Source organism: Anomaloglossus baeobatrachus, chromosome 6, assembly GCF_048569485.1.
Source record: "Anomaloglossus baeobatrachus isolate aAnoBae1 chromosome 6, aAnoBae1.hap1, whole genome shotgun sequence".
Classification (NCBI taxonomy): domain Eukaryota; kingdom Metazoa; phylum Chordata; class Amphibia; order Anura; family Aromobatidae; genus Anomaloglossus; species Anomaloglossus baeobatrachus.
Window position 1 is genome coordinate 229,182,017 of NC_134358.1, and position 15,487 is coordinate 229,197,503.

Sequence of the window (15,487 nt, forward strand, 5' to 3'; positions counted from 1 at the left end):
GACCGATTCTTTTGTATTGTCGTGTGACCCTAGCCTAAAGGCCCTGTTACACGCAACTACATCGCTAACGAGATGTCGTTGGGGTCACGAAATTCGTGATACACATCCGGCCTCGTTAGCGACGTCGTTGCGTGTGACAGCTACGAGCGACCGCTAACGATGCAAAATACTTACCAAATCGTTGATTGTTGACCCGTCGTCCATTTCCCAAATATCGTTTTGGTGCTGGACGCAGGTTGTTTGTTGTTCCTGAGGCAGCACACATCACTACGTGTGGCACCCCTGGAATGACGAACAACACCGTACCTGCGTCCTCCGGCAACGAGGTGGGCGTGACTTTCATGCGGCTGCTCTCCGCCCCTCTGCTTCGATTGGACGCCAGCCGCGTGACGTCGCTGTGACGCCGCACGAAACGCCCCCTTAGAAAAGAGGCTGTTTGTCGCCCACAGCGACATCACAAGGAAGGTAAGTATGTGTGACGAGTGCTAGCGATATTGTGCGCCACGGGCAGTGATTTGCTCGTGACACACAAACGACGGGGGCGGGTTCCTTCACGAGCAACATCGCTAGCGATGTCGCTGTGTGTAAAGTGGCCTTTAGGCTGTGTTCACATTTGCATTAGGCGTCCTGATTTGTTCTTCATATTTAGGAAGAAATCAAAATACATGGAAGATGCAGATTGTCACCTGATGGACACCTAATGAATACCAATAATTATTGGGCCTCCATCATGGTATCTCTCAGTTTAGCATGCTGCACCATTTTGTTTGTTAAAAATGATGAACTCTATGAAGGATGCTTCTATTAGACGCCAACCTAGATGTGAACCGAGCCTCACCCAGGATGCAAAGCTTTGTTTTGTGGCGAGGCTGGTGTAGGAGGCCTGTCTAGGATGGATTCATCTTCATCAATATGAAGGTTAAGATGTATTAGTCATATAACTTACAGTGGTTTACACCAAAAATAACGCAGGATGACTTACTGCTATAAACATAGTACCTGAAACTCTCTGTACTTGCATTTCATCCCACTTACAACCAATATACGGCTTTTTGTAGCTTATTTCTTCAGTTAGCAGGTCATACCGCTAAGTATGGTTGCCGTGTGTCTGTCAGGGTTTGCACATTGGGGACAACATGTTTCAAGATGAGAAAAAATGTCACAATGTAGTTTCCTGCTAAATAAAATACGGTAGTTTAATGTTATTAAATTGTCTTTTTTTAATTGTTGGATTCACATCAAAAAGCTTTAACGTGAACTCCACATTGAAACTCATATATTAGGGAATGGATGTATAGCAATGCCGTAATATAGTGTTCATAAAGGCGCCTTTTGTTATATACTGTTTTCTTCTGTCAGGCCTCGGACATATGGCCACATTAGGGCCACGTTAGGACATTGACCACAAATGTCCTTTATCCAGCCATAAATTGAAATGGACCAACCCAAAACTGATAATATGCTAGAGGTAATTACATGGAGCACCACCAACCTGAACCCTCTGAAATTAAATACTTTATTAATAAATATTAAAAACAGTATTCAAAATAGTAAAGTGTTGTGCAAAGTGAACACACATGGATACTGCGATAGTGGTAGGAAGCACACGCAGAGGTCATTGATGGACCGCACAGCATACGGTGTGGGCCACTGTGCTGCACAGTGACTCCATCCGGGTTTCGGTGGTCATTATTATATGACACTAGGGGGCACTTTGCACACTATGACATTGCAGCTGTGATGTCGGTGGGGTCAAATCGAAAGTGATGCATATCCGGCGTCGCAGTTGATATCGCAGTGTGTAAATCATTTTTTATACGATTAAGGAGCGCACAAACGTCCAAATCGTATCATCGGTGTAGCGTGAGTCATTTCCATAATTTCGGAAGGACCGATGTTACGATGTTGTTCCTCGTTCCTGCGGCAGCACACATCGCTGTGTGTGAAGCCACAGGAGCGAGGAACATTACCTTACCTGCGTCTTGCGGCTCACGCCAGCTATGCGGAAGGACAGAGGTGGGCGGGATGTTTACGTCCCGCTCAGCTCCGCCCCTCCGTTTCTATTGGCCGCCTGCCGTGTGATGTCGCTATAACGCCGCATGACCCGCCCCCTTAATAAGGAGGCAGTTTGCCGGCCAGAGCGACATCGCAGGGCAGGTGAGTGCATGTGAAGCTGCCGTAGCGATAATGTTCGCTACGGCAGCAATCACAAGATATCGCTGCTGCGACGGGGGCGGGGACTATCGCGCTCGGCATCGCAAGCATCGGCTTGCGATGTCGTAGTGTGCAAAGGGCCCCTTACTATACTGGTGGACCTCTGAGTGTGCTTCGTTACTACACAACCACAATCTTACTTGCTGTTTTTACCTTCTGGGACTCATTCATGGTCTCTCTATCAAAAACTCCAATAATGAACCCCCAAAACATACGGGGGGGGGACGCATTTGGATTGTGTTTTGTGTTTGAAGACCTGTAATGCTAAGTATCATAGGCTAATATGGGATTGTTATATGACATCTATTGATATTAATGCATACTGTACATATTGAATGGCAGCATTTGCACCTTGCTTATTTTGCTTATTTTAACAATTTAATTTTTGCTATTTTCACCAGCACATAATTACTTAATAATTGGCTATATAGTGATGGATACCTTTATCAGTGGGTAGGTAGGGGCAGCCAGGGATAGTCGACATGGAGCGGGGGCACCACTATTTCTAGCGTGTAGCCTCCTTCTCAGGTAGGGAACAGTGAGGGGTGAGCCCATCATTGCCCTGTTTATTACCTGGATCATTCAGCCTTGTACAGAGGCATCCACTGCACAAACGTCCCCACCGGGAGGTACCACTATCGCAGCATCCATGTGTGTTCACTATGCACAACACTTTACTATTTTGATTACTGTTTTTAATATTTATTATTAAAGTACCGTATTTAATTTTAGAGGGTTCAAGTTGGTGCTCTTTAAATTTAAATGGAGCATAAATTGAAACAGAATGTATGTTTTCATTCTATTTATGGCTAGATAAAGGCCGAAACATTGCACATTTTTTATCACATGTACGTTTTGAATAAGAAAGAATCTTACTGAAGAATATATTCAGTGGTTTGGACATTTCTTATTGGACTTACTGGCAATATAGTATAGAGTTGCCCCAAGACAGCACGGAGTTGATGGAGTGGTGCACAGGAATGATCATTTACTACAATTGTATATGTAACACTGATTTAAAAGTGAATGTAATCAAAATAACTGAATGCAAATAGATATCCTGTATGATTTGTCTATATGTCAATTTAGGCTTTGTTCACTTTATTTTTGGCCTTTCATCTAGGGTTTAACCTTAAGGGCTGGTTCACACTAAGCGACAGCGACAACGAGGTCGCTGTTACGTCACCATTTTCTGTGACGTAACAGCGACCTTGTAAGTCGCTGTTATGATCACTGCTTAGCTGTCAAACACAGCAGCCGAAGCACCGATCATAACCGCGACAGCAGGGAGCCGCGCACACTGCTTAGCGCTGGCTCCTTGCTCTCCTAGCTACAGTACACATCGGGTTAATTAACCCGATGTGTACTGCAGCTACATGTGCAGAGAGCCGGAGCCGGCAGCACAGGCAGCGTGAGAGCTGCGGAGGCTGGTAACTAAGGTAAATATCGGGTAACCACCTTGGTTACCCGATGTTTACCCTGGTTACAGCTTACCGCAGCTGCCAGACGCCGGCTCCTGCTCCCTGCTCGCTTCATTTCGTCGCTCTCTCGCTGTCACACACAGCGATCTGTGTGTCACAGCGGGAGAGCGCCTTTGAAGAAAACGAACCAGGGCTGTGTGTAACGAGCAGCGATCTCGCAGCAGGGGCCAGATCGCTGCTCAGTGTCACACACAGCGAGATCGCTAATGATGTCACTGTTGCGTCACCAAAACCGTGCCGTAGCAGCGATTTCGGTAGCGATCTCGCTATGTGTGAAGCACCCCTAAGTCAAGAGTGTTTCACGACTTAAATGCCTCTGATTTCGGACTCATGTATGTCACAGCATAAGCAATCAGTGGAATTGTTTCACAGTGGGAGACATTGTAAAAGAATTGTTGCTGTATTTATATGCATGGAATAGCTCAGAATATTATGCTGTTTTATAAAGATAAGAAAAGTTATAATTAGTGATGAGTGAGCACTACCATGTTTGAGTGATCGATACTCGTTAAGAGCAGTTTTGTGCTTGGTTGAGCATCCAAGAATAATGGAAGTCAATGGGTGAATTGAGCAGTTTTCCTGGAAATCTTCCAAAAAAAAAGCTCAAGTTCCCAACTGACTTCCATTATACTCAGGTACTTGACTCGTGCCCTTCCCAGCACCCAACTGCTCTTATCGAGCACCCGAGCATGGTAGTGCTCACTCTTCACTAGTGATGACCCATCCCATTGTATTTGCCAATTACGCATCCTTTTTGCATAGGCAGCATGAATGAACCGTATAAATTCTGCTTATGTGGTGGAACTTACCAGGATCATATTCTAATTGTAGAGGTAAACGTAATTTGACTACACCTTGATGCATAAAATGCAAAATAATAATAAAAATTGTTTTATGTAAAATTAGTATGTGCATTGCCGCTCCATTCTAGCTGGTATTCAGATGTCCCTTTTGGATTAAAAGTTCCCCATTCTCCCAATTGGTCCATGTTCCAGCACTCAGACCCCCAGAAATGTATATTATCACTACTTAAGAGAGGCCTGGATACCTTTCTTAAAAAATATAATATTACTAGTTATGTGCACTAGATTCTGTGATTGGATGTTAATCCAGGGACGTAATCTGATTACCATATGTGGAGATGGGAAGGAATTTTATTCCCTTAATGTGGCACTTACTGTCTGTGTCGCGGGCGGGGAGGAGGGTGTCAGCACACTACGCTCACCCCTTCTGCTCGGGTCCGGCGGCTGCTGCTCAGTGGTGGCTCGAGCGGTGGGCCGGATCCCGGGGGTTTCTCGAGCGGCACTCCTCGCCCGTGAGTGAAAGGGGTTTGTTGGGTGTGGGAAGTGTTTATTGTCCGTGACGCCACCCACGGTTGTGGTGATTTCACCACCGCTGCTCAATATGGGGATCCCGGGGATGGTGATGCGGAGCAGCCAGGTGTTGTGTTGCCCCCCCGTGGGTAGGGGTTGGTGATCCCGGGGCCCAGTGACGAGACGGGAGATGCAGGGCCTGGTGGGCGCAGGGACGCGGGGGGCAGCGCTGTGCCTTGCGGCACTGTGGTACTCACTCAGCCTGAGAAGTTGACACAGTTTTACGGTAAACCACACGGCTGGAAAGACGGTTCCCACGGACGGCTGCACTTGCTCTCCCAGTAGGTGACGGTGATGTCCCTTTTCCTTGCACCTTTGTTCTATGTTGGTAGCGATGGGTTCCCACCGGTAACCCGCTCCCCGGCTTCAAGCTGGGCCGGAGGAGCTCTACTCTTTGCCCGTAGGCGCTGGCCCTGAGAGACTGGTGCCTTGGCGGTGGCGGTGTCTCTCCTACTCTGGTTGGGCTGTTGCCTTCAATCGGGACTTGGTTGTTGGGGGATCTACGTCCCCTTCACTGACGGATTTGGCAAATTATGGCGACTCCTAGCCTTGCCAGGGTCCGAGAGGCCCCTGCCCTGGTGCTGACTGTCCTTCGGTACACTGCTCCAGACCGCCGGGCCACTACCCGTCCGCGGTCCTTCCAGGAACTTCCACACGGTCCCCCTCCAGACAGTCACCGCCGTTGCTGACCTTGCTGACCTGGTCCTACACACAGCTGGACCCTTCAGGCTTTCTCTCTGTCACCACTCTTGCTTTCCTCCTTTACCACTTTACTTCTTTCTACTTTCACTACTTGTTTACTCCTCCACTTAGCTCCTCACTCCTGCTCCTCCCTGAGCTATCTGCCTGGTTTCTCCCGCCTCCAGAGCTGTGAACTCCTCGGTGGGCGGAGCCAACCGCCTGGCCCACCCCCTGGTGTGAATCATCAGCCTCTGGAGGAAGGCAACAAGGATTTCTGGTTAGCTTTGGTGTTCCTGACTGGGATGTAGGGTGTGGTGGTGTGTGACCTGTGTCCCCTGGCTTGCCCAGGGCGACACATTCCCCCTTAGCAAAATGCATACCGTCCGCGGGCTGCCGTCCAACACCGGTTTTATTTTTCTGTAAAAGATAACATGGTAAAATAATAACATATGTACATTTTTAATAACTCTTCCCTTAACGGGAGGCACATTTCTTAAACGTTGCATAACGGTTTACGGTAACGGTTTCCGCTCTCTCCCACCCAAGCAACCTGGCCCTGATGCTGCCCCTAAAGCCCAGGCAGCACCCCTTGACCCACAGTCCAGCACACGGTACCCGAGCGGGATCTGTCCTTCCCTCCAGAGGGTAGCCACCAGTTCCTTTGGTGGCTGGGCCCCAGCCTGCTCTGCTCAGGGCCCTCCCTCCAACCTGCCTCTCCGGAGACGGTATTGCGGAAAACGGTAACGGTAAACAACTTATTTACAAGCCACTAACGTTTGTGGTTGCCCTGCAAGTTCACGGGCTTGTCCATGGATAGTCCTCCATGCAAAACAACTTTTAAACGGTCCCCACAGGGACAACGGTGCCGGCAACGGCCGGTTGCAAATCACACAGATAATCAGGTTAAACTTCGGTAATCATTTTTCATCATTTTCAGAACTTTTCAAACTTTTCAACAACAAACAAAATGGTGGTCCCAATGGGGACTGGACAACGGTGCTCCGCTGCCCTACTCCAGGCATTCAGCTTCATCAGAGGGAGGGGGTGCCGGACCCACTCGGCTTTCCTGGCTGCCCCGTAGCTTCACATCCAGGGCAAACCACCCCCTCTCTCCGCAGTGTTGGGTGTACCGAACAAGGTCTCCCGACATTAGGTTGCGGCCGGGATGCTCCTCAGGCAGGTGGGCATTCACATCCCGCCGGGCTACAAACACTTCGGCCTCCAGGCCCGGCTCGTAGATGAACCCGTAGCCCCGGCGGACATCAAACCGCCTCACCTGCCCCTCGTACAGCGGTCCCCGGACACGGAACGTGGCCTGCGGAGATTCTCCTTCTCCCTTATCGCTCTGGCCACCAGCTCGGCCTTCTTCCGTTCCCTCTCAGCGATCTCCAGGCCCAGCGGTACCGGCTCCCTATCCCAATACGGCGCTGCCGCCAGCGCCGGCGCACGGGTCGGGCCCCGCGGGACATCCTGGACGTTGCCCACTGTCAGGAATCTGGGCGGCATGTCCCGCGGTGTCTTGGCCTTGGGCGCTGCCTTGCAGCAACAACCCGGCGCTACCTCAGCCGAGGTGTGGGGGATGGGCATAGGGGCTTTCCGCTGCTGGGCCTTCGGCTCGGAGCGGGTCAGCGGCTCCGGCTCGGGGGATTTTTCAGGGGATGCCTCCGGTTCAACCTTCGGAATCTTCCACGGTAACACCTCCGGTTTACTGCGGGCTCCGGCTACAGGTCGGTCCGCCTGGGCGGGGACGCTGGGTATTGCTACCGGTTGCGGTGGTAGCAGGCCTAGTGGCGGGGTCACGGCCTCCGAGACGGGTGGCGAGGGAGGCAACGGGGGGAGAGGGCTTGGACCGGGCCCCGCAGCCGCGATGACCGGCCCTTCCAGGGCATCGGGACGTGGGTCACTCACCCTCCCTTTCTCCTCTTCCTCCTCGCGTCTCCGCACGGTGGCTATAACATCCGCCATGTCGGTCTCCCACTCCTCCATGAGGAGCTGCATCCTGACCTGCAGCCGTTGGTAGAGCTGCGCGGTTCGGATTTCCACCCACGCCGCGGTTCCAGGCGCGGGGGCTACGGTGTCGCGGGACGGCATCCACATGATGGCTTCTTCTTCCAGGAACGGTATGTTTGCAGAGTCCTGGCGTCCCTGCTTTTATAGCTACAGCTACATGCGTCCAGCCGCCATCGCGTCCCCCTTAGCTCTTTCCGGCCCCTCCTCTCTCGGGGCGGGGTTTTGGCCTTCGCGCCTCTACTACTCGAGAAGACGCTCGAGCGGGAACTTTTCGCGTCAAAGATGGCGGCTTCTGAAATTTTTCTGCCGGATACCTCCGGCGGTAACAAGGCGCACCTCACCCAGACGGCAGAGCGGTAAGATCCTGTTCGTGACGCCAAGTTGTCGCGGGCGGGGAGGAGGGTGTCAGCACACTACGCTCACCCCTTCTGCTCGGGTCCGGCGGCTGCTGCTCAGTGGTGGCTCGAGCGGTGGGCCGGATCCCGGGGGTTTCTCGAGCGGCACTCCTCGCCCGTGAGTGAAAGGGGTTTGTTGGGTGTGGGAAGTGTTTATTGTCCGTGACGCCACCCACGGTTGTGGTGATTTCACCACCGCTGCTCAATATGGGGATCCCGGGGATGGTGATGCGGAGCAGCCAGGTGTTGTGTTGCCCCCCCGTGGGTAGGGGTTGGTGATCCCGGGGCCCAGTGATGAGACGGAAGATGCAGGGCCTGGTGGGCGCAGGGACGCGGGGGGCAGCGCTGTGCCTTGCGGCACTGTGGTACTCACTCAGCCTGAGAAGTTGACACAGTTTTACGGTAAACCAGACGGCTGGAAAGACGGTTCCCACGGACGGCTGCACTTGCTCTCCCAGTAGGTGACGGTGATGTCCCTTTTCCTTGCACCTTTGTTCTATGTTGGTAGCGATGGGTTCCCACCGGTAACCCGCTCCCCGGCTTCAAGCTGGGCCGGAGGAGCTCTACTCTTTGCCCACAGGCGCTGGCCCTGAGAAACTGGTGCCTTGGCGGTGGCGGTGTCTCTCCTACTCTGGTTGGGCTGTTGCCTTCAATCGGGACTTGGTTGTTGGGGGATCTACGTCCCCTTCACTGACGGATTTGGCAAATTATGGCGACTCCTAGCCTTGCCAGGGTCCGAGAGGCCCCTGCCCTGGTGCTGACTGTCCTTCGGTACACTGCTCCAGACCGCCGGGCCACTACCCGTCCGCGGTCCTTCCAGGAACTTCCACACGGTCCCCCTCCAGACAGTCACCGCCGTTGCTGACTTTGCTGACCTGGTCCTACACACAGCTGGACCCTTCAGCCTTTCTCTCTGTCACCACTCTTGCTTTCCTCCTTTACCACTTTACTTCTTTCTACTTTCACTACTTGTTTACTCCTCCACCTAGCTCCTCACTCCTGCTCCTCCCTGAGCTATCTGCCTGGTTTCTCCCGCCTCCAGAGCTGTGAACTCCTCGGTGGGCGGAGCCAACCGCCTGGCCCACCCCCTGGTGTGAATCATCAGCCTCTGGAGGAAGGCAACAAGGATTTCTGGTTAGCTTTGGTGTTCCTGACTGGGATGTAGGGTGTGGTGGTGTGTGACCTGTGTCCCCTGGCTTGCCCAGGGCGACACATCTGCCACATGAGGTTTTTTGCTTTCCTATGGATCAACATGTTAGGTTAGGTGATGGGTTGAACTTGATGGACTTAAGTCTACCTTCAACCTTAACACTAGAACTACTGGACTCGTGACACCTATATAGAAATACATGGTGCAAAGTAGTCAAAATGACTTCCTCAGTAGTTCTAGTGTTAAACACTATGAAATCTACATTTTCACTAAAGTCAACTCTGACACTAGACCAGATGGCTACAATTAATCGGACCTTAAACCAAGTCTCCCATACGATATTCACAACGCACATTTCCCCATAACAGAACAATCACTGAGCACCTTTGCTTAAAAATCTGCATTGTGTCATGCCTTAGTTTTTCCTCAGAAATGTAATCATAAATGATCATCAGGACATTACTATGTCATTTCTCTACAGAAGTTGTCTATTATCAGTTTGCTTATATATACTGTATACAGGAGGAATAAGAGAGAAATAGTGTAATCTGTATTTATATGAAAAGATGCTCTATCAATGGTATTTTATAGGGACACAAGGATTTCCGAACACAATCATGTCACGATGGAATGATGCAGATTCTTATCTATTTTATGCTTGCTGTACAGTACTAATATACATATCGATATTTAGCCAACCGCACCTAAATTGTGGCCATTATCATGAGACATTTCTACTGTGTGCTACATACATATAAAAAACACCCACTTACTATACTGTGACCACTGGACAGACTTCAAAACCTTCATGAGTGAATGCAAAACTAAGTAGGATGGGTGTTCTCTTTTTTTAGTCACCATGATGTTCATCATGTTTTCACAATATAGCATTTGTGCTGATTTTAATGCATGAGGAGGTTTGTAACTCTGCAGTAATTGAGGCGACTTTTATACACTATGCGCCTCAATCCTTGGCGACCTGCTTTGACGCTTCACGTGGTCTGTGGTGCTATGCTTGATAAACTCTTCTCCTTTTCTATAATACCACTTGCAGTTGATCATGGAATTTATAGGATGGAAGAAATTTTGCAAACCGACAGTGTCATCCTACTACACCGCTACTGTCAAATTCAATGAGCTCTATAGAACAAGCCATTCTTTCACTAATGTTAGTAAAGGCAGACTGCATGGCAAGGGCTGGATTTTATACATCAGTAGCAATAGGACTGAATAAGATACCTGAATTCAAGTGCGTCTCAATTTGTCCATATAGTGTAAATCTATGTAAACTATGGAGGTACAAGGTAAGGATAGCATCAGAATTGTGGATTATCGTAGCATATTTCTTAAATCTGTGCAAACTGCTTACAGAATCAAAAGAACAAGTATTTTGGCTTAAAATCCATTCACATGAAAATTGTCTTTTATATATACAGTATATATACCGTAATTATTTTTGTTATCATATATTTGAAAGAAGAGCCAAGAAGTGTCTGAAATATTAGTAACATTATATGCTGAATTTGACTATGAGACGTTCCAGTGGTCCATTGGTTGATATAGGGCTTTACACACACTTGGTCCCTTTGTCTAACCTAAAAGCAATTTATATATGTAATAACGCAATAAAATCAACATTCATTTATACCCATCTATGAAACCTCAGTCTTCAGCCCCTCACAATTATACTGGTTGGGTAGATTATATTGGCTAAGATGGATTCACTTCTTTTGTCTTATTTTTATGCATTGCATATTAAAGCAACTAAAGCCAAGGTTTATTTCATGTTTTACAGTCTCGTGACAATGGTGGAAGACAAGCCTCGTAAATTACATATTCACAGTGATGCCAAGAATACAGAGACTGGTAAGTGTAATCCCCTGAAATATTTTCTGGTGCATTTTGTTTGCAAAATGATCTGACCATACTTAAGGCAAAGCAGGGAATCAAAGATGTAAGTCCCCCTTCACACATCAGTGATTCCGGTACGTATGATGTTCATTTTCATATGCACTGGAGACACGGACATAGACAGACCCATGAAAATCAATGGGTCTGTGCATACATCCCTTTTGTCTCATGGACGTGTGGAGCATATGCGTGTCCTTGTGCTCCGTACAATGACAAGTCTATTTTTCTCTGGCAGCACGGGTGTCACACGGACCACACACTGATGTGATCTGTGTGACATCAGTGTGACTTGTACCGGAGAAAACACGTGTTTTTGAAATAAAATGATTTTCTATGCTCACCTGTCTTCAGCCCTGCTGTCTACAATGCTGCTATCACTTCCTTCCGGGCCTGCTCATTATGCTCATGCGTATTCACTGCACCGCAGACCCAGGAACAGCAGCTCCAGAGACCGCTGCGGCGGGGACAGGTGCGTATGGAAGTTCCTGCTGTCCATGTGCTTTCACATATAGCACACGGAGAGCACACTGACAGCACACGCTGTCACACGGAACACATACACACATACGCACCCACACCACAGACCATGAAAAACATGCATTTTTACCACGGAAGTGTGAAGGGGCCTAAAAAAGCAGACTAAATTCTCAAATTTCATAGTCACTGACTGACTATAATAGACTGGATCTTTTGATTCATGAGTTGTATTTTATTGGAATTGCATTTTATGAGTGTAAAATAAATAGTCCGGTACTCTAGTAATAGGCAGCCTACTTCAACTTTTAGATATAATTTTATTCTCACAGATTATTACATTTTAAGATGGTGTCACACACAGCGACGGCGACAACGACGTCGCTGCTACGTCACCATTTTCTGTGATGTAGCAGCGACGTCCCGTCGCTGTCTCTGTGTGTGACATCCAGCAACGAGCTGGCCCCTGCTGTAAGGTCGCCGCTCGTTGTTGAATGTCCTGCTTAACTTTTTGCTCGTTGCTCTCCTGCTGTGAAGCACACATCGCTGTGTGTGACAGCGAAAGAGCGACGAACTGAAGCGAGCAGGGAGCCGGTGTCTGGCAGCCTGCGGTAAGCTGTAACCAAGGTAAAAATCGGGTAACCAAGGGAAGCCCTTTCCTTGGTTACCCGATATTTACCTTCGTTACCAGCGTCCGCCGCTCTCACGCTGCCTGTGCTGCCGGCTCCCTGATCCCTGCACGCCAGAGTACACATCAGGTAAATAAGCAAGGGTTTGCTTATTAACCCGATGTGTACTCTGGTGTGCAGGGAGCCAGCGCTAAGCGGTGTGCGCTGGTAACCAATGTAAATATCGGGTAACCAAGCCCTTGGTTACCCAATATTTACCTTAGTTACCAAGCGCAGCACCGCTTCCACCCGTCACTGCTGGCTGGGGGCTGGTCACTGGTCGCTGGTGAGATCTGCCTGTTTGACAGCTCACCAGCGACCATGTAACGACACAGCAGCGATCCTGATAAGGTCAGGTCGCCCGTCGTCATCGCTGCTGTGTTGCTATGTGTGAACCCAGTAGAGTTTTTGTCAACATAAAAGTTAAGTAAAGTTATCAGTACTTTGCTCCTTTTTGTGTACTGACGTGAATGGGACTGTATCAAAATCAGTACGGATGCATTGTATTCAATACAGTTGTGACTGCTGGACCATGACACATACTCACCTAACAAGTTGGTCAAATAATGTCTACGAGCACAAAGTTGGGGAGATTCTGAATGTGCACCATAGTGTGCCGTGAAGTGAGCCTGGGTAATACAAAATAAGTTAAGCACAGTATTTGAAAAGCTTCGCAACTCTTAGAACCTGACGGCACCTAATTGTCTTTGCGTTAACCAAGTCCATATGTAGTGTGACTAGCGCGGAGGTTATTCTGAACACTGGGCTATGCTTTTTATGTTTCTGTATCTTTATTCTTTTATCTCTTTATTTTATCATTAGTCTGACATTCCACATTCATGAATGCTGAAAAACACAAAGCTGAAACACTGAATATGAATGTGTTGTCTACCTAAGTGTGCTTTTCAGATGGTTATGATAACACTTATATATGTATGTATGCCATTCTTAGCGTTGAACGTGTGGATTACGGTGCAATTTGTAGCTCTTACAATGTTATTACAGTGTTAGTGTTGCATATTTTGATTTTTTTAACCTGTTTAACACAACATAGAATGAGGATTATTTAGAATATGGTAGTCCAATTTGTGCGATTATTTGTTCAAGATCCCCAGGTCAAAAATGATCGATCATGAGTCTTGCAGTCAGGTGTAGTCAATCCTCACCATTTATTTCAGTTAGAAATAGACATCTGTGGTTATCCAGAGCGAGAGATGACTATCTTTCATTGCTAATAGCACTGGTTGTTAAAATAGGGACTTTATTTCGAGCCAACCACCAAGCCATTATCTCTGCAAGTAGAGAGTAAGAGCAAGTACAGGAGTGGGGAATGAAAAGCGAAACGTTTCTGAATATGCTGAGTTAGAAGACAGGTAGATAAATATTGGTAAGAGAGTAATGTATTCATGAATTTACAAGCCTCTGTCAAAGAGTGTTTTTTTTTTTAAATTAGGAATAGTGAATGTTTTCTAAATTGGACACGGTAGTGCATTCTTGAGCAAACATGCAGCATGAGAAAAATCTAGGGAAGACAGCTGTATATCCTGAAAAGATAAGAAAAAGCAGGAGTTAAGAAAAATGGAGTACCGGTAACTCATAAAATGTCACAGCCTAAATCTTAGGAGAAGAAAGGGTGCAGCGGTATTTATCGGGCGCCAAAGCTTGTAAGCAGGGGAACCAACCATAGTTACATGTACTTTTTTCTGGACCACCAGGTGTCACAATAGGAGTGCCCCTCTGTCTCTTATTTTATCTCCACAGCCTAAATCTTTAACTTTTTATTGGGTTCCATAAAAATTATATTTGTGTGAAGGTATAAATGCTCAGTAAGTGCATGAATATTACCAGTACACAAGCCATGTTTTTTTCTATATTTTACAGAACTTATTTAATCCTATTGTAGCATATCACCAGTCTGAAGCCTTATATACAGTCATATGAAAAAGTTTGGGCACCCCTATTAATGTTAACCTTTTTTCTTTATAACAATTTGGGTTTTTGCAACAGCTATTTCAGTTTCATATATCTAATAACTGATGGACTGAGTAATATTTCTGGATTGAAATGAGATTTATTGTACTAACAGAAAATGTGCAATTCGCATTGAAACAAAATTTGACCGGTGCAAAAGTATGGGTACCTCAACATAAAAGTGACATTAATATTTTGTAGATCCTCCTTTTGCAAAAATAACAGCCTCTTGTCGCTTCCTGTAGCTTTTAATGAGTTCCTGGATCCTGGATGAATATATATTTGACCATTCCTGTTTACAAAACAATTCCAGTTCAGTTAAGTTTGATGGTCGCCGAGCATGGACAGCACGCTTCAAATCATCCCACAGATGTTCAATGATATTCAGGTCTGGGGACTGGGATGGCCATTCCAGAACATTGTAATTGTTCCTCTGCTTGAATGCCTGAGTAGATTTGGAGCGGTGTTTTGGATCATTGTCTTGCTGAAATATCCATCCCTTCCGTAACTTCAATTTCGTCACTGATTCTTGCACATTATTGTCAAGAATCTGCTGATACTGAGTTGAATCTATGCGACCCTCAACTTTAACAAGATTCCCAGTGCCGGCATTGGCCACACAGCCCCAAAGCATGATGGAACCTCCACCAAATTTTACTTACGCTCCTTGATAAAGCAATCAAGCGAAACACGTGTCGGAGTGAGGGGCCGTAGACTGTTGGTTACACCACCTATACAAACTGGTAAATATATTTTCCAAAATGTCATGCTTTTGAAATTGCTATTATGTGTCTGTACGATGAGGCTGAGGAGGGCTGCACCTTATAGGATGGCTGTTTAAATTATTGCTTGGATAGTTTTGATACCAATTATTTAATTATTTATATGAACTATTTATTACATCCATTTTTGTAGCTTATACTTCCCCTCCCCTTTAGCACATTGGCACTTTAATTGCATTAGTCAAAAAATTTCTGTCTTGAGGCAATTTGGCCTGACATTTTTTGGTCAGATATGTCTAATACAGGTGGTAATTACCGTATTTATTTGTTTAAATTTAAGAATTCCCATGAAATATATATACGGGATTATTATGGAATAATAAAATGTCATGCTCTGTCCATGACCCTTAATATTATATTTATCATCTAGCATTCTC

The 15,487-nt window shown here is 47.2% G+C and overlaps 1 protein-coding gene across 3 annotated transcripts in view; it reads left to right on the plus strand.

Annotated features, from left to right (window-relative positions):
• Positions 1 to 15,487, plus strand: part of ATXN1 (ataxin 1) — a 447,406-nt gene that overhangs the window by 207,538 nt on the left and 224,381 nt on the right. For all 3 annotated transcript variants that reach the window (XM_075314725.1, XM_075314727.1, XM_075314726.1), the window contains exon 3: positions 11,100 to 11,170. The gene's annotated coding sequence lies outside the window, so the exon portion shown is untranslated. The remainder of the gene's footprint in view (positions 1 to 11,099; positions 11,171 to 15,487) is intronic.